This window comes from Gymnoscopelus braueri (genome assembly GCF_963280865.1).
Source record: "Gymnoscopelus braueri genome assembly, chromosome: 23".
In the NCBI taxonomy this organism is placed as follows: Eukaryota; Metazoa; Chordata; class Actinopteri; order Myctophiformes; family Myctophidae; genus Gymnoscopelus; species Gymnoscopelus braueri.
The window spans coordinates 36548025-36573015 of record NC_137625.1 but is presented as its reverse complement, the minus strand read 5'-3'; the positions used below and the strand labels follow the sequence as shown (position 1 = coordinate 36573015).

Below are 24991 nucleotides of genomic sequence, written 5' to 3'. Positions count from 1 at the left end.
GGCTATGGGACGGCATTTGAGAAGGCTATGTATTAGCCTCACTCAGCCCGAGGGAGAAAGAGAGGGGTGTAAGGAGTATGGTGAATTGTATCACAGCATATTCATACACAAGACGTAATTACTTCACAAATCATATAAAATATAATTTGTGACTCAATTACCATATCGCAACACAGATACACATTTGTATGTGTACATGTATCGCTATATGAAACTTACGTTACGTTTGTGTAACGTGAGTTCTTGACTGGTTAATATAAATGTCATAAAATAACAAGAAAACACTCACAACTGGTTGGACAAACAACACCAAAAATCAGGGATTCAATTTATAATAAAGTGGGTTTATTCAGACTTCACCGTTACAAGTATTTATAAAGCAACGCTTGGGAAACAGAAACTTATGTTGTGTATGTAGTTAAATGTGGGGAGATAAAAACACAGGAGAGAGAAAAAAAAATCACAGAGAGTAAAAGAAGGAATCGCATTGGGGATGCATTATTGTGACACCTTCTGAGCTATGCTCAACTATAACAGATATTCTCTTGTAAACACAGTAACGTCGCCTTAAGATTAATGCACAAATCAAAATGGTTCAAACACACCTTTAGACCCGGATAGGGCCTGAGTCCGGAGACTCTGGGTTCGGGAGAAAGGTACACAGGCGCGCTCTAAAGCCCAACTTGGCACTTGTTCTAGCGAGTGGTCGCAGAGTTCGGAAATCTCAGTGTAATGGCAGACTGAGTCAGCGTCGACGGTGGCGGAGATCGGGTCGCCGAGTTGACCGCGGCGATGTCCTCTTGGAGAAGGGCGCACTGATGCTCTTTCAGTGCTCGCTGCCTCTGGGAGACGAGAGTGAGGCCGTGGTAGGCCTCCGTGTGACGGGGACTTGGGTGTCCCTTGGATCGTCTCCTTTGCAGAGTCCTCGTCGTTGGTTGGCTTGAGCCAACAGGAGGTCCGGTCTGGACCTCCTCGTCGCTGGACCTCCTCGTAGGTGGTTTCGTATTGAAGAGCGTAGAGTAGTGTTCTTGTGGACTTGTGGACCCCAAGATTTCTTTTAAGTGTTTTCAAGTCCTCTCTATATGTTAATTCCTTATCTGCTGTGAGATTGCTGACTCTGAGGCACGGGGGGGGGGAAGCAAAACCCTTCAGTGCACTTTATGACCGAGGTCAGCCATGGGCCCCTTGGGCCATGCCCAGGTCACTTCTACACACCAGGCATACATCTGGAAATACAGCATAGTAATACATTTTCACATTATTGTCCATTATTGTCCACATGTCTCTCCATGAGGTCACGTGTAGAATGTCTTCTTTGTGGCGAAAACATGATTTTTCCATGCGCTCAAAAGAGGGAGAAAGAGAGAGAGAGAGAAAGGGGGAGGGAAATGTCTCTGTGTGTGTGTGTGTGTGTGTGTGTGTGTGTGTGTGGGGGGGGGGGGTTCACACAGGGGAAATGTGCCTTTTTCACCCCCGGTGTGGAGGTGACGGGCGTCTGTCTGACTGATTTCCAAGGCCTGTTTTCTCGCAAGATCTGGCTTCCTTCCTGGTTGTCATCTTTGATGTCATCTACGTTATCTTTAGCAGGATGGGAGAGAGATAGTGGGAAATTCCAAACAGCCCCTTGGTGAGCAGTCTGGTATTTACGGTTTGCCCGCAACGTCTCCCTCTGTTATCAACGTGTCGGTTACAGGGGCAGTGTGAAGGATGTTTATGTTACTACGTTGCTTATTTACAACCTAAAATATTTTCAGATATATATTTTAGTGTACTGTTTAAGTTTAAAACAAGTAATACACCGTCTGGACGTCATCATGAGTGAGATTCAAAACGGAGTAGCTTTGTAATTACAATCAGGTGTGTTTGGAGGAACGTGCAGCTATGGGAATCAAACAGGTGAATATAATCAGAGTCTATCTATGTCATCACGCAGTACGTTTTCATTTGAAAGGAAGTAATTAAGATTGGCCTTTGAAGGACCTTTGATATAAAAACACCCAAATTGATTTCTTCAAATGTGTGGGGATTTACTGTTGGGTATGTCCAGTGGTGGAAAAAGTACTCCAATGTTTTACTTAAGTAAAAGTATCAATACTGCAATATAGAAATACTCCTGAGTTCAAAATGTACTTGAGTAAAAGTACAAAGGTATTGGCATCAACATGTACTTAAAGTACCAAAAGTAAAAGTACTCATTATGCAGAAAGTCCCATTTCCAGTTCTCAAATGTATACAAATCTTTCTAAAATAGCAGATCTACAACAGTAGTACAGGTAGTACAGTCAAAGCTTATGCTAAATAGGATAACACAAACAGGCCCAGGGGCTTACATTGTGGTCCTTTGTACTCAATTCATCAGTAATACATGTGTAACTCCAAGATTGTACACATGGAACCTTCCGGGTCCATTTGGTTACATGCACTCTCAGACTTAAATGAAAGGTTTTTACACTGCGGGAGCATGACAAACAAACCATCCGAAAAAGCGTCCGCGAATATTTCACATCAAATTTGGTGATGCCTGGCCCAGTCGGTAGCGCTGTCGCCTCACAGCTAGAAGGTCCTGGTTTTGATTCCCGCCGGGGACACTGGGGGCGTGTTCTCTCCTCCGCGTCATCCATGCCCATACCGTAGGTGGGGTTGGTGAAAGGGCCTCTCTGTGTGGAGTTTGCATGTTCTCCCCGTGTTCCCTAGGGTAGGTACCCTAACAAAAAACATGCAGTAATCCTGTTCTCTATACTGCCTCCCCCTGGTCAGCCAGGGCGTCTGATGGAGGTGAAAGGAACTGGTTAGAATAACTTGTTCTTTCCACGCGCTTCGTCCTACCGAGGAAACTCCCCCCTGGTAGGTGATAAGAAGCGGCCTGCTCACTCCTCATGCATTGAAGGAAGCAATGCATGAGGCTCTCCCCAGGCTGGCAGAGGGAGAGTAGCGCCCAGGATTACATGCTTAGGCAATTGGCACTGCATGGGTGAAAAATGAGTTACAAAATCGTGTGGGAAAAACAATTGGTGATGCCCAGGGCCGGATCTTCCATATGGGCACTTTGGGCACGTGCCCAGGGGCACCTGGGCATCAGGGGGCACCCCCGCGGTGGTTGCATTTTTTGGGGGGAAAAAAAATATATATTTTTTTTTCACAAAAGTTTTCCCCATTTGTTGTTATTATTAATAAAGAACTAACATAACACAGTGTCAAATTAGCTAGATTAGAGAAAACAATTAACAAAAACCTAATAAAAATTGGTTTTGGCGAGCGGGGGGCCTTTGTAGTTCCAGTGCCCAGGGGCACTGAGAGGTGTTAATCCAGCCCTGGTGATGCCTCATCCATGCAGGTACGCTTTTATGTTATTATCCATGTTTAAAAAAAATATTATGTTGCTTTATAGCCAAGTAATATTTGCGTTCTCTGGATGTACTTATGACAAGACAAGAGTTTGCAATTTAATTGTACGAACTAAAAGTTCCCTGTCCATAAGAACTTTAACAATGAGGACTTTACTGTGGCTTTCCACTTTGTCCTTTGCCAAAGTACAGTAGCTGAGTTAGGCTCAACGTAACTATGGAATAAGAACAGAATCTGAGAAGGATGCTTGGAACTTGTGAGCAAATAATGAGGGGTCTGTGCTGTGAAGCTGAGTGGATATCCCCTTAACCCTAATGGTCTCACAAAACCGCTGTGTCACATGTCATTCATCTGTTAACTACCTAGCATAAAGGCTAATTAGTCCCCCAGGGCTCTATACTAGGCCCCCTCCTGTTTTCGCTCCACACTAAATATGTTTGGCGATGAGATAGAGGGATAGAGTGAAAATAGCTGACCTACAAGATCAACAGTGTGTCACATTGCAGCGTTTTGTGAAGTTGCAGATGGACAATTTTCACTGAATTTTCACCCCCGAATAGGGACGCTAGGGTTCATGTGGTTTAAAAAAACAAGTGTAAAATTTATTTTAACATTTAAAAGTTTGATTGATGTTTCTAGGCGAAAGTATGAAGGTCCAGGGAGGAGGAAGGGTCCAACGTTTTGGGGAGAATAAATAGTGGAAACGACATGAATAGGCGCTCTCCTAGCGAGCCCACTAACAAGTGCTCTGTGGCTGAGCGAATAATGGCAAATAAATGGAGCCTACCCAGACCTAATGGGCCCAGCGAGAGAGCTGTACCCATTCTCATTCTTTGAACTATGTGCTGTGTTCGACTTGTGTCAGGGGTTACTGCGTACAGGCTCTCTTGTTATTATGTTTTCGTTCTCCCATGGGGGCTTCTGTGGGAGTACGGAAGGCACATTAATGAAGCTGAGATGTTTGGATGTCCGGAAGGAGGAGATTGCCTTCTCAGTTATGTTGCTGTTGTGGAATAGGAGCATGAGAACTTTATCCACAGCTGACACAGGCATTTGTGAACACGCTACCAAGTCAATCAGTCAGTCAGTCAATCAATTGATCCAGCACAAATTTTTTAAAAAAAGGGTAAAAGTGAGGTGAAATTGTTATTCATGCAGGCTTTCAATGTGGCAATTTAAAAGAGTAAAAAAGTAACCGGTCAGGTGGGCACCAAAACCATCTGGGCACTAGGGACGTGTGGGCACTAGGGACACGTGGGCACTAGGAACATGTGGGCACCTGGTCAACTAGGCACTAAGGACAACTGGGCACCAAAACCATCTGGGCACTAGGGACATATGGGCACCTGGACGAGTGGGCACTTAGGGGTGGAGACATCTGGGCACTAGAGACACGTGGGGACATGTGGGTACCTGGAGAGTTGGGCACATGAAAAGGCAGATGACACGAAGTTGATCGATTAATTGATGGGTTTGAACTTTAGACGAGTAAATAAACACTCTGTTTGCTTAGCAAGACGCACTCTGGTATCCAAAGTGTTCGTCCACTCACAAATGTTTTCTGTGCACCCGGCCCCTTATGGGTCCTTCTAATGCATACACCATACTGTGCTTGGCAAGAAACATCTTACCCTCACACATGCACTCTTTCTCTTCCCCGCTTTTCCCATCCCCTCTCTCTCTCATCACAAACTAGGTTCGTTGCTAGGATGCAGTTTGTCCTTCATGACCCTTTTTGCCCTGCTCAAACACTTGCTCTCCTAAATGTCCTGCAGAAACGGGAGAGAGCTCCCTGTGGTGCGTTTAGCCGCCTTCACCACCACCTGCAGTGGTCATAAGTCCTGTGAAGAGCTCTGTTCACACCATACAGTCATGCCCACAACCCATGATGCTCTGGGTTGTGGCAGAAATGTATGCTTTGATCTTTTCAGGCACCGTGCAGCTTTTCAGCTGTCTCATGTTGGAACAGGTGTTGCCTCGCTTTCCAGCCACAGCCTCAGTGTGCATACTTCAACTCAGATCTTCTCTACTAGCTCTCCGTTGATCATAAATGTGTGTGTGTGTGTGTGTGTGTGTGTGTGAGTGTGTGTGTGTGTGTGTGTGTGTGATTAGAGCAGTCTGTCATATTTCATGGCAGAGGATCATTAGGAACATCTGACAACTGGGAAAGAAAGACGCACGCACGCACACACACGCACCGAGCCCTCAGAACCGAGAGGGAGAAGTGAAGCGCTTAAGTCATGGTGGCCTATTCTGGTGCATACATCTCCACAAATTCAAAATAATGGTTATATTTCCAAGCTGCAAACTAAAGCTGGCGCTGAGACTTGCATTTGTATGTGTGTGGAGGTGGTGGTGTGTGTGTGTGTGTGTGTGTGTGTGTGTGTGTGTGTGTGTGTGTGTGTGTGTGTGTGTGTGTGTGTGTGTGTGTGTGTGTGTGTGTGTGTGTTTGCAAGTGTTGTGTGTGTATTTTCTCCCCATAATGCCCAACGTCATTGTCTCTGATTGGCTTACCCTGAAATGTTACCCTATGTTAACCAATCATCACTCCTCTCTGCAACTTTCACTCTCTCATGTTACTATGAGAGCACATCGCCTGTAAGTTAGATGACAGATGGGGGGAATCAGTTCAGTTGGATCACATAACGTAACGCAGGTAACAAACCCATTTAAATCACAGTAACTATAACGACGTTACTGAATGGGAAAGAGTAACTAGTTACGTTACTAGTTACCGCAAAAAAAAGTAGTTGCATTACGTAACACGGTACGTTTGTAACGCGTTAGTCCCAACACTGGTCCCAAATGACCCGGAAGTGTGCAGCGTCAAGTGGGATTCTCTATGTCATGACACACAGAGAGTATTGAAGGCATGGCCTATCTCCATTGGTATGTACTCAATAAAAGGCTTACTGATTGGGTAACTGGATTACACGTATACTGCCATCCTTTGTGTGGCTCGTCGTCATTGCATCGTTTCCGAAACTCTTCTCATAAGACGTCAGACGTATGAACCGCATTTTGTTAATTCCTCCCGAGAACATTTTGCAGCAGCTGCAGTTGGCGGTCTGCTTGAGGTGCAGTTGATTTGTCGTTGATGAATGTGCACCTGCTGCACAGGAAATCAGTTTGCTATCGGGAGAAGTTACGGATCCAAGGCCCTTCTACAGTACTGCCATGACACTTTGGAAATTACAATACACCATTGTGCTGCACACTGCTCTTGTCTTAACACATTAAGACTGGGAACGCATCTGTGTCATTTTTGTATTTCTTTGACTAGCAGATAGCAGATCTACATGCTCATCTACATGACCTTGTAGATCTGCTATTTTCTTTTTAATCGTGAACATTTGTGCATCTTTTTTAATAGCGAACATTTTAACTCACATATTTGCTTCTGGGGGATTATGTATCCCCCAGAATATAACGTATGTTGCTATATATCAGTGGTTCTCAAACTTTTTCATGTCAAGGACATATATTTGGCCGTGGACCCCCATGAGGGACCCCCAGAAGCAAAGATTTGAATGAAAAATGTATATATATATACTCAAAGATTTGCACAGATTTTAACGACTTTTTTTTCCAAAAATAGCAGATCAACAAGCTCATAGCGCAGCAACGAGTGCTGCACTATGAGCTCGTATATCTGCTATTTTTGAATAGCCAAATAAATCTAAAGTGACTCAGATGCGTTCCCGGACTTAACGGGTTAAAGGTAATTAAAAGCGGTTATTTTGATTGGTCCTGATTGAATCCAGGTGCAACACTGACAATGTATTCAGCCTAATCTGGCCACTGCAACACCCTCTCCGCCTCAGTGCATCTGTTTCCCCCAAATCCCCTTAGTTTCTTAGCACTACCAATCTACTGTTTCCACCCAGGTGGACAATGTGTACAGCAGTGGAGCTCCCTGAACACTTAGTTGTAATTGGAACACCTGCACAGCTGTAGCTGTTAGGATGGAGCACTGGAACCCATGCAGGACAACGCTCAACACTACAGTAGTCTCTAGACAGGGATTCCCAACCGTGTTGTAGTGAAAGGTAACTAGATTCTACCAGACCCATAGAGAGAGAGAGTTATGGCATGCTTTGATCTCGCCGCAAAGCGGGCCGCTATGGGCTATTAGTTCCAAACATTGGAACTTCCTCATTGAGATCTAGGAAGCTTTTGAAAGGAAAGGACGTCCGTCCGTTCTCTAGAAATATGACATGACACTCATGAGTGGCAAACCTTGCACCGGAAGTTTGATAAAAGACATTGCAGTGGATGGAGCCGGCTGGACAAGCTCATGAACAAACACTATTTCTGAGCGATTGCGACCTTTGTCATATAATTGGTTCAGGAATATAAAAGCAGACATATCACACATTGTTTTCTGCTATGTTGCTTTTCGATTTGTACACTGTGTCATTTTATAGAGGTGTCTAAAGGGCACAAAGTATGTTTCTGAACGGCCAAAGTATCGCGAGACTGTCCACCATGTTCTGTCTGGCAGCCAAATCTTGTGATACCTCCGAGACAGAAGCGATACCTGCCGCTGTTTAGATGCCTCAATAAAATGATGTAGTGTGCACATCAAAAAGCAAGTGATTAAAAAACAACCTGTGATATGTCTTCTTTTATATTCCTGACAACAACTAGATTATACATATATATATATACATATACATATACATATACATATACATATACATATACATATACATATACATACTCTCAATTCTATTACATTCAAAGGTACTTAATTGGCATGAAAAACATTGCCTAAAACATTGCCAAAGCAAGTCTCAAAAAAGTGTCAAAACTAAGAAATGTACAGGGAATAAAGAAATGTGTGACATTACCAGTTAGAAAAGCTAGCTTACAAAACTAGAACAATTAGAAAAAAATATATACATACTGTAGGCAAGGGTGGCTTAAAGCTTTTGAAACGAACAGCAGCAATTGTTCAGGGTTTTGCAGTCACTCTGTATAACACTAATAAAGCACATTTTCCCTCGGCAGCTACCACCTATAGGCATAATCGAAGCAAAAGTGATCATTAGGGTTGCAAAGACGCACGCCACGCCTCTCCAGGTGGTCTCGACGCGCGAAAGCTGGGAAACCGATATATTTGACAGAATAATTGGCGGTTTCAGTCAAGAATGGGGAAGCCCTTTAACAAGCCCTTCTTCCTGCTTCAAATTGAATTGTGTTTAACGTGTCAAAATATATTGACCGCTCCGGCCCCCTAGTGTTGAAGAACAGGCAGTTTCATGCAGTAATCCTTTTCACTGCAGAACATCCAGTGTGGTGTAAAGTAACTAAGTACATGTACTCAAGTACTGTACTTAAGTATAATGTTGAGGTATTTGTACTTTACTTGAGTATTTCCAATTTCCAATACTTTTACTTCTACTCCACTACATCTCAGAGGCAAATATTGTACTTTTACTCCACTAAAATTATTTGAAAACTTAAGTTATTCTTTCGTTTCTGTAAGAAACTTACTTATGGGATATCATCGCCCTCTGGCGATGGCACAGAGCACAACACATATGCTCCCGGAAACAATCTTCAATTGGACAGGGTTCTGTGACGCAAACCGGAAACCGGTTGGTTATAAAACCCCCTGCGTCACCAGGATCGTCCTCTTCCTTCACTCTGCTAGCAGCGAATGCGCACTAGTCCTGAAGACAACACGACTAGCAGCCGCGATAAACTTCGACGAATCCCAACTAAACCCATAGCGAGGGCACCCAGTGTCGCTCTACGGGCGTTTTCGTTATTTCTACAGTTTATCGTTGTTAGATTAAAAACGTTCCCGCGTTACTTTTCATGTGCTCTCAGTTTTCCACGAGCTAAGAAGTTAGCTAACGCCGCTAGCCAGACTATAGGCCGCGTTAAGCTAACAGGCGTATGCTAGGTTGGTTTAGCCTAGCTGCGCTTACCTGCCTCGTGGTGACTGGAGGAAAAGAAGATGGAGGCGCCTCGTGTCTGCAGTCTGACGGGCTGCGGCCTACCAGTAGCAGCGGGCGACCGCCATCGGCTGTGCATCCTGTGCCTGGGGCCCAACCATGCGTGGCTCGCCCTGAACCACGCGGGCCGACGAAGACTCATGCAGGCCCTGTGATGACTTCACGGTCCACCAGCTGGAGTGCCGCCTCAGGAGGGCCCAGGGCCTGGCGGCCGCCAGCAGCAATGCTAACACCGACGCTGGCCTAGCCATACGGCGTACTGGAGCAGCCAATGGAGGCAGCGAGGGCTTCAGTCGGGGCCCCCATCCCAGGATTCCAGGGCCTGGCACCCCTCACTCCCCGGCAGGCCCCTTCAAAACTCCTACCCGAGGCGGTGGGAGTCCGTGAGGCCCTGCACCACTCCTGGCGGTGAGGTAGGGGGGAACCGGAGCGACTTGGTTTTGCAACCAAGATCATCTCCGGGGCGGACCTGGGGGTCATTGGCCTTCCCCCCATGGACGCTGCTCTGGCGACTCGTATCGAGAGGGCGAGGAGAGGCTCGGTGGGACATCGGCCCATCTTCGCCGAGCATGCCAGACAGCACCGCGGCCCTCAACGCCCTCTACAAGGCCTCGGGCTCGGCTGCGGAGGCGCTCAACGTGGTTTCGTTGCTGCAGGGGTCGGCCGCCGTCAGGCTTAGAGAGCTGGTGGCCAAACCCCTGGTGGACGGGATGCCTGCGGCAGCGGTCCACAGAGAATGGGTGGAGGATGCGGCGGAGCTGGACAAGCTAACGCAATTTGCCATCCTCTGCACCTGCCAGAGGATGGCAAATTATCTCCGAATCAGAGCCGGCTAGGTTTCTATTCGGAATATTTCCTGGTGAAAAAGAAAGGGGGGGGGGGCGTGAGACCTATTCTGAACCTAAAAGGTTTAAATAGGTTTCTGACGATCTTCAAATTTCGTATGCTAACAACGGCCAGGTTGTTGCGATCGATACGTCAGGGGGATTGGTGGACAAGTATAGATCTGAAAGATGCCTATTTTCACGTCCCAATCTACCCTGCACACCGGAAGTTCCTACGTTTTGGCTTTGAAGGCAAAGTATACGAATACACAGTGCTCCCGTTCGGCATGTCACTGAGCCCTCGGGTCTTCGTGAAATGCACGGACGCGGCTATCGCCCCGCTACGCCGGCAGGGTCTCCGTCTGGCGACGTACATAGATGACTGGCTGTTGGCGGCAGGGTCGAGGGAGGAGGTGGCGCGGCACACCTGACGTCCCTGGGGTTTATGATCAATACTCGAAAGAGTGTTCTGATCCCATCCCAGCAAACCACCTTCGTGGGGATTTCCCTGGACTCATCCACGATGGTGGCATGTCTGTCTCAAGACAGATTGGCCGGTTTCCTGGCGTGTGTGCGCTCTGTACGCGTGGGGCGCAGAGTTGCACATGAGACCTTTTCAGAGGTGGATGCGGAGTCTAAAGATACCACACACCATGAAGTTTCAAAAAGTGGTGGTCTCCCCCTGGTGCGTGACGACGTTGCAACCATGGTCACAGGCGTCCTTCCTGTCCGGTGGAGTCAGGATGGGCGAAGTGGTGACACGAAAAGTGGTTACCACAGACGCTAGCCTCTCAGGTTGGGGGGATGTCCACGAAGGCTACTCAGCCAGGGGGGTGTGGACTTCTGCTCAGAAGGCATATCACATCAACTATTTGGAATTGTTGGCTGTCTTCCTCGCCCTCCGACGGTTCGAGGACCGTATTATGGGATGTCATGTTCTGGTTAGAACGGATAATACCACGACGATGTGCTATGTCAATAAACAAGGGGTCCTGGGCTCTGTTGTTTTGGACAATCTAGCACGCGAACTGACGCTATGGAGCACTTTGCGCCTAGCCTCGTTACGCGCCTCCCATGTGCCGGGTCTCCTCAACAGCGCAGCGGATCTGCTGTCTAGGGGCGAACTTCGGTACGAGGAGTGGTCTCTCAAACCGCAGGTGGCGAGCCTGATCTGGCTTCGGTTCGGTCGGGCTCAGATTGACCTGTTTGCGTCCAAAGGGAACGCAAAGTGTCCACAGTTCTTTTCTCTGAATCACAGGGATTCCTCCTTGGGGGTGGACGCGTTGGCACACGTCTGGCCGGACGTTCTGCTGTATGCCTTCCCACCTTTGGAACTGATCCCGTCCATCTTGGAGCGGGTCAGGGTCTGTGGCAGGACGGTCCTGCTGGTGGCTCCGGCATGGGGGGTGTGGAGGTCGGAGGTCGCTCCTCTCCTCTACGCTGAACCTTGGCCTCTCCCGCTTTTCAGAGATCTTCTGAGACAAGGCGGGAATGAGGTGTTTCATGACTCCCCCCGGGTCTTGGACCTGTGAGTCTGGCCCGTGAGGGGTCGGTGAAGGGCCGGTGGGGTCGGCCCGGTGTTGCTTGTCCCTTGGGGACGCAGTTATTGCCGTCGGCCGTCCGGCGTGCAACCCTGACAGAGGTTTTGGCCTCTGTGGCCCTTGCTCGACCATGGTGGCACCTGGGGTGTCATGTATGGTCTGGGTGGGGTGGGACTAGGGTCGGGGGAAGTTGGCACTGGCTTTGGCTGGTTGCTCTTCCCCTAACCGGTGGTCTCCTTTCTGTTTCCCTGGGGCCGGCTGGGCCAGGCCCAGGGATAGAAGGTGGGGACAGGAGGCTCTCTTTCAGGGGGAGATCAGATCCGTCTAATGGGCTCCTGTTTCGTTTCCCTTCTCTTTGACCTGTTGGGTCATGCGTCTGGGGGTCAGGTCTTGCCGGGTGGCATGACGTTTTGACCTTGGGGCGTACAGGTTGGATAGGGTTGCTCCTGGGACTCCCCAGGGGGGTCTATGTGTCCCATAAGTAAGTTTCTTACAGAAACGTAAGAATAACTAGGGGTTACGTAGGTAACCCCAGTTTTCTTAGTTTCATAGTAAGAAACTTACTGGAAACCCCTTTTGTGCGCTTCGACTAGCGTGCAGAGTGAAGGGTATCAAAGGATGATCCTGGTGACGCAGGGGTTTTTATAACCAACCTGTTTCCGGTTTGCGTCACAGAACCCTGTCCAATTGAAGATTGTTTCCGGGAGCATATGTGTTGTGCTCTGTGCCATCGCCAGAGGGGGATGATATCCCATAAGTAAGTTTCTTACTATGAAACTGAGAAAACTGGGGTTACCTACGTAACCCCTAGTTACTAGTTACTTTGTAGATTTTGATTATTATTACAAAACATTAACCACTTCAGCCCTTTATACATTTCGGCCATCTGAAAATAGCCGATCTACAAGCTCACAATGCGTCGCGATTGTGAGCTTGTGGAGCGGCTATTTTCAAAAGATATTTTATACATTTGAAAACTTGAAATGGGACATTCTGCATAATGAGTACTTTTACTTTTGGTACTTTAAGTGCATTGTGATGCCAATACTTTTGGACTTTTACTCAAGTACATTTTGAATTCCGGAACAGAGTACTTCTACATTGCAGTATTTAAACTTTTACTTAAGTAACAAATGTAAGTACTTTTTCCACCACTGAGAGCATCTTTGAATGTGGTCAACATCATTTGAAAGGAAAACGGTGCCCATATGTGGCTAGTGCTTCATAAGCGTGTTAAGCCGACATGGAAGTAGTGCTGAATGCCATGAGGAATGCAATACTTTTACTTCTACTCCCCTACATCTCGCGGATCCAAATATTGTACTTTTACTCAAGTACATTTATTTGAAAACTTTAGTTGCTAGTTACTTTGCAGATTTAGATGATCACATAACATACGTTTACCACTTCAGCCCTACAGTATATACATTTCGACCATTTGAAAATAGCCGATCTACAAACTCACAAAGCTTGTAGATCTGCTATTTTCAAAAGATTTGTATACATTTGAAAACTTGAAATAGGACATTCCGCATGTGCATAATGAGTACTTTTACTTTCGGTACTTTAAGTACATTTTGATGCCGATATGTTTGTACTTTAACTCAAGTAAACTTTGAATTCTGGACTTTTACGTTTAACAGAGTATTTCTACATTGCAATATTGATACTTTTTCTTAAGTGAACAATGTGAGACTTTTCCACCACTGCGGCTAATTTACATCTAGTTGTCTCCTCTTCACATGGAGAACGACCCTATACTGGCTCCAGTCATTAACAACCAGTATCACACACATGCACGCACACGTGTACGCACGCAAACGTGTGTACGAGCTCTCACACAACGTACTTACATTACTAGATAGTTCGTATAGACATGTGCATGCACACACACACACACACACACACACAAACACACACACACACACACACACACACACACACACACACACACACACACACACACACACACACACACACACACACACGCACGCACCTCATACGCAAAGCAGGGGGAGAGCGGGACTATTGCGATGTCGCTGAGGGTCATATAGGCCAATCATTCATTTCTGAATACTTTTACGAATACTTTTTTACTTTTACTCAAGTATATTTGTTATTCCGGACCTTTTCTTGTAACAGAGTATTTCTATATCGCAGATACTTTTACTTTAGCTAAAAAATTAAGTACTTTTTCCACCACTCTCAGCACAGAGACACACACAGCCTGTCCCTGCTCTTCTCCCTGTATGGCTGCAGAGAGTCAAAGGAGTATAAAGGAACATTGTATCTAATAGACTTTAATATCAATGATAGAGGAATAGCTAATATCCCACACTGCACCAATGGTAGATAAGACGGCCAACAGCCGGCACTGTCCAACGCAATCATCTCTATAATACGAGGGGGGGAGAGGGAGAGTGAGCTAATATATGGGAACCCTTACTGAGCTCACATTGAATAAATACACACACACACACACACACACACACACACACACACACACACACACACACACACACACACACACACACACACACACACACACACACACACACACACACACACACACACACACACACACACACAGAGAGAGAGACACACGTTCAAGAGTAAAACTTCCGTTCCGTTACACAGTGGCTATCTGATTCCTATCTTGGTTCGGGTAAATAATGTTTTTGTTTTTTTTACGTCGGAGGCGTGTGGAGAGAGAGAGAGAGAGTACAAAATGCTCGACTGCTACCGATGGGAGACCCATTCTTTCACAAGCAGATGGGGAAATATATCAGAGCGGAGTGGCGGCCATTTTGATGGCTGGTACTGTAGATAGAGCGGGGGGTTGGCTGGAGGGGGTTTAGCTAAACTGCAACTTTCTATTTATGTCTTATACTGTACTGTAAGTGCAGTGGTTCTCAACCTGTGGGCCGGGGCCCACTGTTGTTATCAGGCAGTGAAATCATCATTCAAAGGATAGATAATAGCGCCATCTGGTGGAAAACCACTGAAAACAAAACAAATCTCGTCTTTCTCGTCGATGGTATGCAAAGCCTTGGCAGAATCCGACGAGAGATTTCGTCCATGGCAGGCAACGAGTTAATAATCAGAGTCAGATCATCTATTCTATTGCATGCCTCTTTCAGCACCACGGAGAGCTCCCCCCTCTCTCTGTGTGGGCTCTGACACAGCCAGACTGCGCAGCACGTTTGGTGCCACTGTTCACAGAACATATCGTACATCAGTGTGGCTGCTCACATAATTATCGTTATACTGTAGTTATGGCCTGTTTTGATTGTTTGTTTGTTTATTATGTTTGTTAGTATGTACTGTATGTATTCCTACAAGTTCTGTGTATGTTACCGTGTAGTCGTGTGTTGACAAAATGAGAGGTGCGAGAGGCTGTCATATATATGAGAGTATCATCTGTATATCTGGTTGAAATTGAAGCTATCTTTCACCGTTTTCCGAGCACAGCTGCTGCTTTATGGCTTGGGGAGCAGTGTTGTCTCTTTTGCTATCATCTCACATCACAAACGTGTGTGTGTGTGTGTGTGTGTGTGTGTGTGTGTGTGTGTGTGTGTGTGTGTGTGTGTGTGTGTGTGTGTGTGTGTGTGTGTGTGTGTGTGTGTGTGAGAGAGAGATGTGAGCGTTTGCGTGTATTCATCTAGCTGACGTATGGCAGGCACAGTCTGGACTCCATCACAGCGGCTAGCCCTTGCACCCCTGCCAGAGAGGCTAACACCCCCACGGCTAACACCGTAGCCAGCCAAGCGCTAATGGGGTTTAATTGAATCAAAACATCAAACGGGCACCAATTAACCACTCTAATTAATCATCCAGGTGTTCGAAACCAACCCGTTTCAGCTGTAACACATTTCATGACCACTATAATTGATTGGAATTAGAGGAAGGAGATGAGACTCAGTTGAACTGACAGCTCGTATATATCATGAGGGAACTATTTGTTCCAACTGCCCTTTTTTACCGCCATTTTTTTACCGACATATTGGGCGGTCACACCTCCGACCAATATGTGTGAGGCATAGTGTTGGGGGCTCTGTCAGAGTACCCGGCTGTCTGTGTAGCTTCTTCCAGGAGGACTGCAGCATTCAGCCTCTATTCAATGTTGAGTCACATTGCCACATACAAGTTCACAATGAAATAACCTTCAGTTCACACACACACACACACACACACACACACACACACACACACACACACACACACACACACACACACACACACACACACACACACACACACACACACACACACACGTGTGAACACACATGCCATATGAACTCGCTCCCTTGTCCTCTTTCACTTTCATTATGTTTCCTCTCTCTCTTTTCTCTCTCCCTCCCTCCTCTCTGTATTTACCTCCCACTGACTTTGTCCTTCATTACTCAAAGACAAAGGACTTACTGTACCTTTGAAAAATCATGGAATATTCTCCATAACCTCCGTCCTCACGGAGATTGGCTCATTACACGCACAGGGGTGTCGTAGTATAGGGGAGAAAAGTTGGCCGGTTGCACTCCTCCATTCCAGAGCTATGGCCGTTTGAATGTGGCTTCTGGTGTGTGGATTTCTGGGTGAACTCTTCTTCGTTGGTGCTTGGATCATTCACAGGCTGCGGGGCACTCTTGTACAACTTAATCGTACAAGAGTGTTATGCATAAAGGGATAGTTCACCCCCAAAATGACTTTTTTTTTTGAAAAGTCACCACATGGAGACTTTTTTGTTTTTTGTTGCATTCCTACATCAATAATTTGATGACCGGCACCGGTTCCGGTAGGAGATACTAAAGAGTCTCCTTTGAGTCTCCTACCGGAACCCAACAAAAACTAAAAACTATCCCTTTAAGATCAGTACAGTGCCACGTAGGCACTCAGGATGCTCTCGTGGTACCTCTGTAGAACAACGGTTCCCAAACTTTACAGGCTGCGACCCCCCAAAAGAATCATTTTTGAACTGGGGACCCTCCACCCTGACAAGCACTTGGAATTGTAGGCATTACATTTAGTCTGACTCTGTTCCAAAATAATTTGGGGACCAGTGGTGGAAAAAGTACTAAATTTTTTTACCTAAGTAATAGTATCAATACTTGCAGTGTAGAAATACTCTGTTACAAGTGAAAGTATAGTATTCAAAATGTACTTGAGTAAAAGTACAAAAGTATTGGTATCAAAATATACTTAAGTACTAAAAGTAAAAGTCCTCATTATGCACAAAGTCCCGTTTCACAAGTTTCTAAATGTATAAAATCCTTTGAAAATAACAGATCTACAGGCTCACAATGCGTCACATCGCGACGCATTGTGAGCTTGTAGATCAGCTATGTTCAAATGGCCGAAATGTAAATAGGGCTGAAGTGGGTAATGTATGTTTTGTAATGATAATCAAAATCTACAAAATAACTACTAACTAAAGTTTTCAAATCATTCTAGTGGAGTAATATTTGCCTCTGAGACGTAGTGGAGTAGAAGTGAAAGTACTGAAAATTTGAAATACTCCATTCAAGTAAAAAAAATACCTAATCATTTTACTCATGTACAGTACTTGAGTAAATATACTTTGTTACTTTACACCACTGGTCGCAACCCCCAGTTTGGGAACCACTGCTGGCCCGCAAGACCGAGCACGGTTGCTTTTGGATAGTTTGTAGAAGTCTTGGCAGTGGAGGCATTGGAGTTCACCGCAGGCACACACAAAGTGAAACATAGTGGAAAACACTGACCCTTGACCGTTCATGTAGGGCTGGCGGGCAGCCTGCACATCTATTGGACGGATACGCTCGCTCAATGATGAATGTCGGGCTGATAATTTATATATTGACTACGGCAGCAAAACCAAATCTTACACCCTATTGATTTTGTGTTTTAAAAAAGAAAACATATCCACTGTTCAGTCCAGGAAAAGTGAACTGAGGACACACTATTCATAAGGGATATATTATTTAGGTAAGGACGTATTATTTACAGCTATACCCCCATGAGGGAACAGTTGCAGGAGGTACGGAAGGAGAGAAGGAAGGACTCGTCTCCTCCACTTTCATTCTTTAATTTCCGTGTCTGTTTTATCTGCCTCCGAACGCGCTGATAGAGGACCTCTCACTTTCAACCAAAGTCAAGCAGATTTCAATCAAACTTATCTTTCTCATGAGATACTGTAGGTGACATTAATCCTCCACACAATGCAGAGGATTTTGTCTGGATTGATAGAAGGTGCAGTAGGATATAAACTCTATCATGTAAAATATACTGTAGATAGTGACTCATATCCTATAGGACTAATAGTTGTTGGGTGGAAACCTTGTATTCCATTATTTAGTCACTCACTGTTTCATTGATTCAATATTTATTAAACCCTCAACTACTTTCACAAAAAAAAGAAGCTAAAACAGCCGATCCACAAGCTCACAATGGATGATGTTGGGAGCTTGTAGATCGGTGATTTTTGATACTTTTGTATGATACTGCAGTATGAAACTGTGAAATATGGAGATATGAGGTTTCTGCTCGACAGCAATGATACGTACATAGTGCACGTGACTGTGTGAGCAAAAATCTGTCCGTTGGCCCAAGAGGTCCTGACAACACCCTGTTGTTATTGGAACCACCTCACTCATCTGAACTGATGGGACTACAGGCCTCGCAAATTGAATTATGGCTTCACCTCATAAAAGCGAAAGGAGCCTAATTAATCAAACTAATCAGGCTGTCTGCACAGTGAACAACAGGTCTGTGGATGTATTGAGCTGTCAGGCTTTCATGTCAGGAACGATAGCTCAGAATATTACGTAACAAAGGTGATCGCAGACAATTGAATTTACCCACGAAAAACGCTGTTTACACGAGTAACGATGGCGGATAATTGAGATTCTGTCGACCGTTACTCTGCCAATTAATATTACGGAGAGCACCCTTAACGAAGACCTCTTAAAAGTTGCGGTTTATTATTAGTTTATTAATCTTCCTCCCAAAGTGCCAAATTCCCCCTTTGTCTTTTTGACACAAATGTCTCTAATTGCGAACGCTGGGTATGCATTTTCCTGAATATCATCAACACAGCCATTTACTAAAAGAGTTTAATCCGTCTCTTTGGGTTAGCAATTGTTATTAGTGGGCCTGGCATAATATATATGGGCTTACTTCTGCCTCTCTTAATGTCCTCTTTTGGCCGACGCTACTGTTCAATGTTCCCTGAGCCTAAGTCATTACTTGGATGTTTGTCCCGCTGATGTGTTTGGAGATGAGGGCACTGGGGAAGGTCAGCGTTTACACCCGAAGATGTGACAACATGAAGGAGAAGATTACAGAAAAGCTGACCTTTGGTTTGCTCTCTCTCAAAATGTTGAGAGCCTGGATTAGGCTGTAGTTTATTTGGTTGGGGACATGCAAATAAAGGTTTAACTGCATGAACCCTGGCACCCTTATTTTGGGATAGTAATAATTGGGGGAAATCTTCAGAACATCTTATGAAATAGATCTATAATCTATAGTTTAGGCCGCTACGCAGCCCTCACACCTACGTCGCACCGATGGAGATCTGAGATCTCTGTATCTCTCTGCCTACCGGTAACCCTTTTATGTCCATATATGATCTCTGTATCTGTCAGTCCTTGTCCATTTATGCCCATCTATGGAGATCCCTGATGTCATCAGTATATGCCCATATATTGGAAAGTCCATTATGCGCATATTGGTTAGATCAGCGGTCGGCGGCGACGGCGGGCACCGCAATCCCTCGAGTCCTTGCCACTGCACGCACCAAGTTTGAAGTCGTTCCCATACATGCACATGACCATATATGGGCATAGCTGTCAGTCCTTGTCCCTTTTATGCCCATATATGGAAATCGCTTTAATGCAACAACTGCTCGTCATTTTGGTTTCTGTGCATTTACTTGTTTATTTTTTCAAGTCGAGTGCTGCAGACTTCCTCTCTAGTTGCCAGACCCTGCTTCACCTTTGCTTTTTAACCTGGAGCTAAACTTGAAACTTGTATTTTAATGACATGTAAAATCACAATGTTGGTTTATGTTCTTTGCTGCTTTGTTCAAGGTGACTGCTATATACTTCTCCATACAGGTTCCCAGGCCATCTCTGACCTTGTTTTATGCCCTGTAGGGAAGTTGGACACTTTTAATTAGTTGTCTCCGCCAGGCCGAAAGGCATGGCGAGAGAATGTGTTTTGCACCCTGTCTGTCCGTCCGTTCATCCTTCCGTGTGTGTGTGTGTGTGTGTGTGTGTGTGTGTGTGTGTGTGTGTGTGTGTGTGTGTGTGTGTGTGTGTGTGTGTGTGTGTGTCTGTCTGTCTGTCTGTCTGTCTGTCTGTCTGTCTGTCTGTCTGTCTGTCTGTCTGTCTGTCTGTCTGTCTGTCTGTCTGTCTGTCTGTCTGTCTGTCTGTCTGTCTGTCTGTCTGTCTGTCTGTCTGTCTGTCTGTCTGTGTGTGTGTGTGTGTGTGTGTGTGTGTGTGTGTGTGTGCGCGTGTGTGCGTGCCATTCTGTCTGTGTACAGCTAATCTCCGGCACCGTTGTCTTGATCGCAGCAAAACTATGCACACACACTCCCTGGATGCCAGAGCAGAACCTCTGCATCAAATTCTTGACATGGGCCTGTTGTAACTCCACCAGGAGGCCGATTTTGGCAAAACATATTTTTTGCAGTACTCAAGCGTTGTGAGCTTGTAGATCTGCTATTTTCAAACAATCTAGTACTTTTACTTTTGGTATATTTTGATGCCAATACTTTTGTACTTTTACTCAAGTAACATTTTGAACACAGGCCCTGTACTTGTAACAGAGTATTTCTACATTGTGGTATTGATACTTTTACTTACGTAAAAAATGTCAGTACTTTTTCCACCACTTCCGCCCATTCAGTAAATGTTGTCCAAACGGAAATCGGTACACAGTATCTCTATAAAACAAAACGGGTCTTTCAGATTTTTCATATTACATCCTGATTGGCTTCCAAAGTTTGCAGGAGTGCTAAGTGTACATTTTCCGTGAAATTTGGCACGCACTTTCCCAGTAGGCCGATGAAGAAATAGCTTTTTTTTTTTTTTTTAAATCAGCCTCATGGTGTCGCTATAACAGGCCGATTTGTGTTTTTACTTATAACTGCACCGATCTGTGTAAAACTTTGTATGCACACTCCCTAGGAAAAAACTTTGCCCTGCTTTTCTCACATCTGCCTTTTATATCGCCACCAGGAGGCCGACTTATGTAAAGCTGATTTTATTATACTAGTCCTTCAGATTTTATCCAAATTTCACATATATCGCTACATATGATCTCTGTAGTCATGTGATTAAGGTGGATCTGTTAGATTTTCCGTATTCCATCCTGATTGGCTAAGATGCACATCTAAAGTTTGCAGTAGTGGCTTGTTTTGAACACAATGCCGCAAATCATGAACTGATTGTGTCACAGTCACAGACTTTGCCTGTCTTGTCTAGGTCTTGTATTTCTATGTTCCTGTTCTAGTTCATGGTTCTATGTTAATGTCTTCCCCAGGTGTTTCTAATGTGTAATCAGTCCTCCTGTGTGTGTATATAAGTCTTGTTCCCCAGTCAGTTCATGTCGAGTCATTGTTTGGTGTCACATCATGTTCAGTGTTAGTTTGTGATTTCTGTTCACCTTTATTGTTTATTAAAACACCCCACCATGGGTTTTTGAACACTACCTGCCTGGCTGTCCTGCTTTTGGGTCCTCACCACACCAGATCGTGACAGATTGCGGCATTGCAAATGTCACCCTTTTAACATTGCCCGAGTATTGCGCCACCAGGAGGCACATTTTTGCAAATTTTGTCCAAAACATCACACAAATCGGTACACATTATGTCTAATAGTCCATCCTGTTTGGTGAATTCCGAACATTGCTGGCCCACAATAACCTACCTGACCTGGCCACGAAAAGGAGCAAAACGTGCTCCTTTTCGAGGAGCACGTTTTCTAGTTTTCTTTCTTTTACATTGGTTTATTTTATGCAAATTAAAGTAAATTAATTTTCCACACCAAACGTGGCCTTAACCATTTAAGCCCATACTGGTGTGCCCCCAGGGGTTTATACTTGGGACCCTCAACACCAAATCTTTTCTACAAGCATGTGTTGCATTGTAGATGGGCTCGTAGTGTTAATATTGCAAATATTTGATGAATATATTTTTTAATGTATATAAAGAAAAATGGAAGGCTACAGTAGCAAGCGTTTCAGTTCTGATTTAGAGCACGTAACATACAGTGCAACAGAGCCATATGAATAATTTTTTAAGTGTACTGTACTTACAGGAAGTATACCTCACAAGTAGCGCACCGCGATGCGACGCGTTGAGAGCTTGTAGATCTGCTATTTTTTTTTGTTATGTTTTTTTTATTCTTGGAATTTCATGAATTTTCTTTTTTTTTATTCATTATTATTATTATTATATATTTACTCGTGAAAAAAATGGGTCCACGACCCACTGTTTGGGGGAACAGCTGGTCCTACAAATCTAGTTCCGCCCTGATGTGTTTGTGTTAGGATAATTCCTTTTAACAGGACGTTCATGAAAGTCCTTGCGGGCTTGTTTCCAATGAGGGCCTTTGAGCAATTAGGGGTTAAGGACAAATTTCATTTCATCGACACATATGCTGGCGTGGCCTGGAATCGTACCTGGGGCAACCAGGGCCTCTGGCTCCCTAGGCGGGCTCACTGACCACTCAGCTATGGCCGCCCCTGTTCTTACTGTATGTGTTTGCATTTATTATTGGGTGTAGTCGTCCCTCCTCTAGTGTGTTTTCCCAGGCCTCTGTTTGCCCTTGGTGTTCCGTCCTGGAGGTACCCTTTGGAAGCTCTCTGGGCACTTGATGAAGTGCAGCTCTTTGTGAAGAACAAAGTGTTCCTCCATCTTGGCTTCTATCCGGCTGACACATGCCGTGGTCCGCCGGGACGTTTAGCCAACCGGCAGTCATTCATTCCACCAGGCGGTCACACTGAGAGAAATGAGGCAAGGAAATAAGAATGATTTGAATAAAAGTTAAGTGGAGCTCTGATCTGGCACTTGTAAGTCGCTATGGATAAGAGCGTCTGCTAAATGCCTAAATTGTAAATTGGCAGCAAGGGGGACAAAAAAAGGGATGGCTGAATGCAGGATACATATTCTATTCTGATAGTGTCCAGTGTTCTCTCTCTCTCTCTCTCTCTCTCTCTCTCTCTCTCTCTCTCTCTCTCTCTCTCTCTCTCTCTCTCTCTCTCTCTCTCGCACGCACGCACACACACACACACACACACAGACACACACACACACACACACACACACACACACACACACTCACATAAACACACACACACACATGCATATTGCTGCTCGGCTGACACTTTTGTATCTCCATATTAAATCTTTTTACGTTTTTTTATTTATTTATGTCCTATTTATGCCAAAAAAGCAAAAGTATCAGATCTACAAGCTCACAATGTTAATTTTTCCATTTCCACAGTTTCCAACGGTTTTGGACATCCTTCCACCCGACATAGCGATGACATATGATTCTATAATTGCATTTCTGTCCTACGGTTCTTACTGTACGTCATACTGTGTGTTGACTCCAGAGATGTGTTGAAATGCCACACAGTGCAGAACACAGTCCCTGGGATCCATATTCTCTCCAGGCTGACACTGTAGCGCTAACGAGCAGGAGCTCAGTGGATTGACTGCAGAGAGGCAGGCCTGTGTGAGAGACAGAATGGTACTGGCGAGACAGTCAGAGAGAAGTAGCTGGACTGATGACCCGAGTACACTAGACGACTCACGTATGTCTCTCATTTCCTTGTTCCCTGACCTTATTTTCTCCTGTATGAACTAATAGCGAATGCTCCCTCTCTCTTCTCTCGTCTCTGACTTCTCTGTCTCTCTTCTCTCCTCTCTCTCTCTCTCTCTCCTCTCTATCTCCCTCTATCTCTCTCTCTCTCTCATCTCTCTCTCTTTCTCCGACCTGTTTTCTTGTTTTTCTTCATTTCTCCTTGTTTCTGCTTGTCATTTTCCACACCCTGCCATCTCTCTTCATCTCGCTCTTTCAATGGTTTCTTGCCATTTCCTTGCGCTCTCTCTCTCTCTCTCTCTCTCTCTCTCTCTCTCTCTCTCTCTCTCTCTCTCTCTCTCTCTCTCTCTCTCTCTCTCTCTCTCTCTCTCTCTCTCTCTCTCTATCTCTCTCTCTGCCATTCCCTTCTCTTTCTCATCATGTCTTCCCATCCACCCCCCACTTTTTCTCTCCTCTCTCCCTCCCTCCCTATCTATCTCTTTCTCCCTGGGGATTTATGTCAGCGCCTCCTCCTTCAGGGCAGACAGTAGACACAGAGTTGAGCAGCGGCTCTGTGTGTAACTTGTCATGTCTACTACGGTGGATTGTTATCAGTTCCGCTCCAGTGACGGTGCTGTGTAGCTTGTTTTCCTGGTTGCTGGTCCGGTGAAGTGAAGGCCACATCAAACCTGCATGTTTTTTTTACGTGTTGGCTGGACCGAGCCGGCCCAAGAGACATGTCTTTGACATATAGAGTTGTTTAGTTTAGTTATTATTATAAAAAAAACCTAGAGTCCGCACCCATCAGCGTTGTAAAGTAGCTAAGTACATTTACTCAAGTACTGTACATAGGTACAATGTTGAGGTACTTTTGCTTTACTGGAGTGTTTCCAATTGTCAATACTTTTACTTTTCTACTCCACTACATCTCCGAGGCAAATATTGTGCTTTTACGCCACTACAATTATTTGAAAGCTTTAGTTACTACCGTAAATTTCGGACTATAAGCCGCGACTTTTTCCCCATTTTTCGACCCTGCGGCTTATATAACGGTGCGGCTTATCTATGGATTTTTACAGCTAACGGCCACTAGGGGACCTCCTAAATCTATGGATTTTACACCCGCGGCTTATAGTCCAGTGCGGCTTATATATGTACAAATCATTAAATTTAGCTGCTGCGGCTTATATTCAGGTGCGGCTTATAGTGCGAAAATTACGGTAGTTACTTTGCAGATTAAGTTAATTTGTAGAAATCATTATATTATAAAACATACATTAAACACTTTAGCCCTGTTTTATATACAGGCTATTTGAAAATAGCCGATCTACAAGCGAGCTTGTAGATCTGCTATTTTCAAACAATCTAGTACTCTTACTTTTGGTATATTTTGATGCCAATACTTTTGTACTTTTACTCAAGTAACATTTTGAACACAGGCCCTGTACTTGTAACAGAGTATTTCTACATTGTGGTATTGATACTTTTACTTACGTAAAAAATGTCAGTACTTTTTCCACCACTTCCGCCCA

General features: G+C 45.0%; 1 long non-coding RNA gene across 1 annotated transcript in view; it reads left to right on the top strand.

The window, feature by feature from the left end:
- The first annotated feature begins 2129 nt into the window (after nt 1–2129).
- The window catches only part of LOC308079852, a 247187-nt gene continuing 224325 nt past the window's right edge, over nt 2130–24991 (top strand). Inside the window, exon 1 of the long non-coding RNA XR_013932641.1 lies at nt 2130–2188. This is a non-coding gene — a long non-coding RNA (uncharacterized lncRNA). The remainder of the gene's footprint in view (nt 2189–24991) is intronic.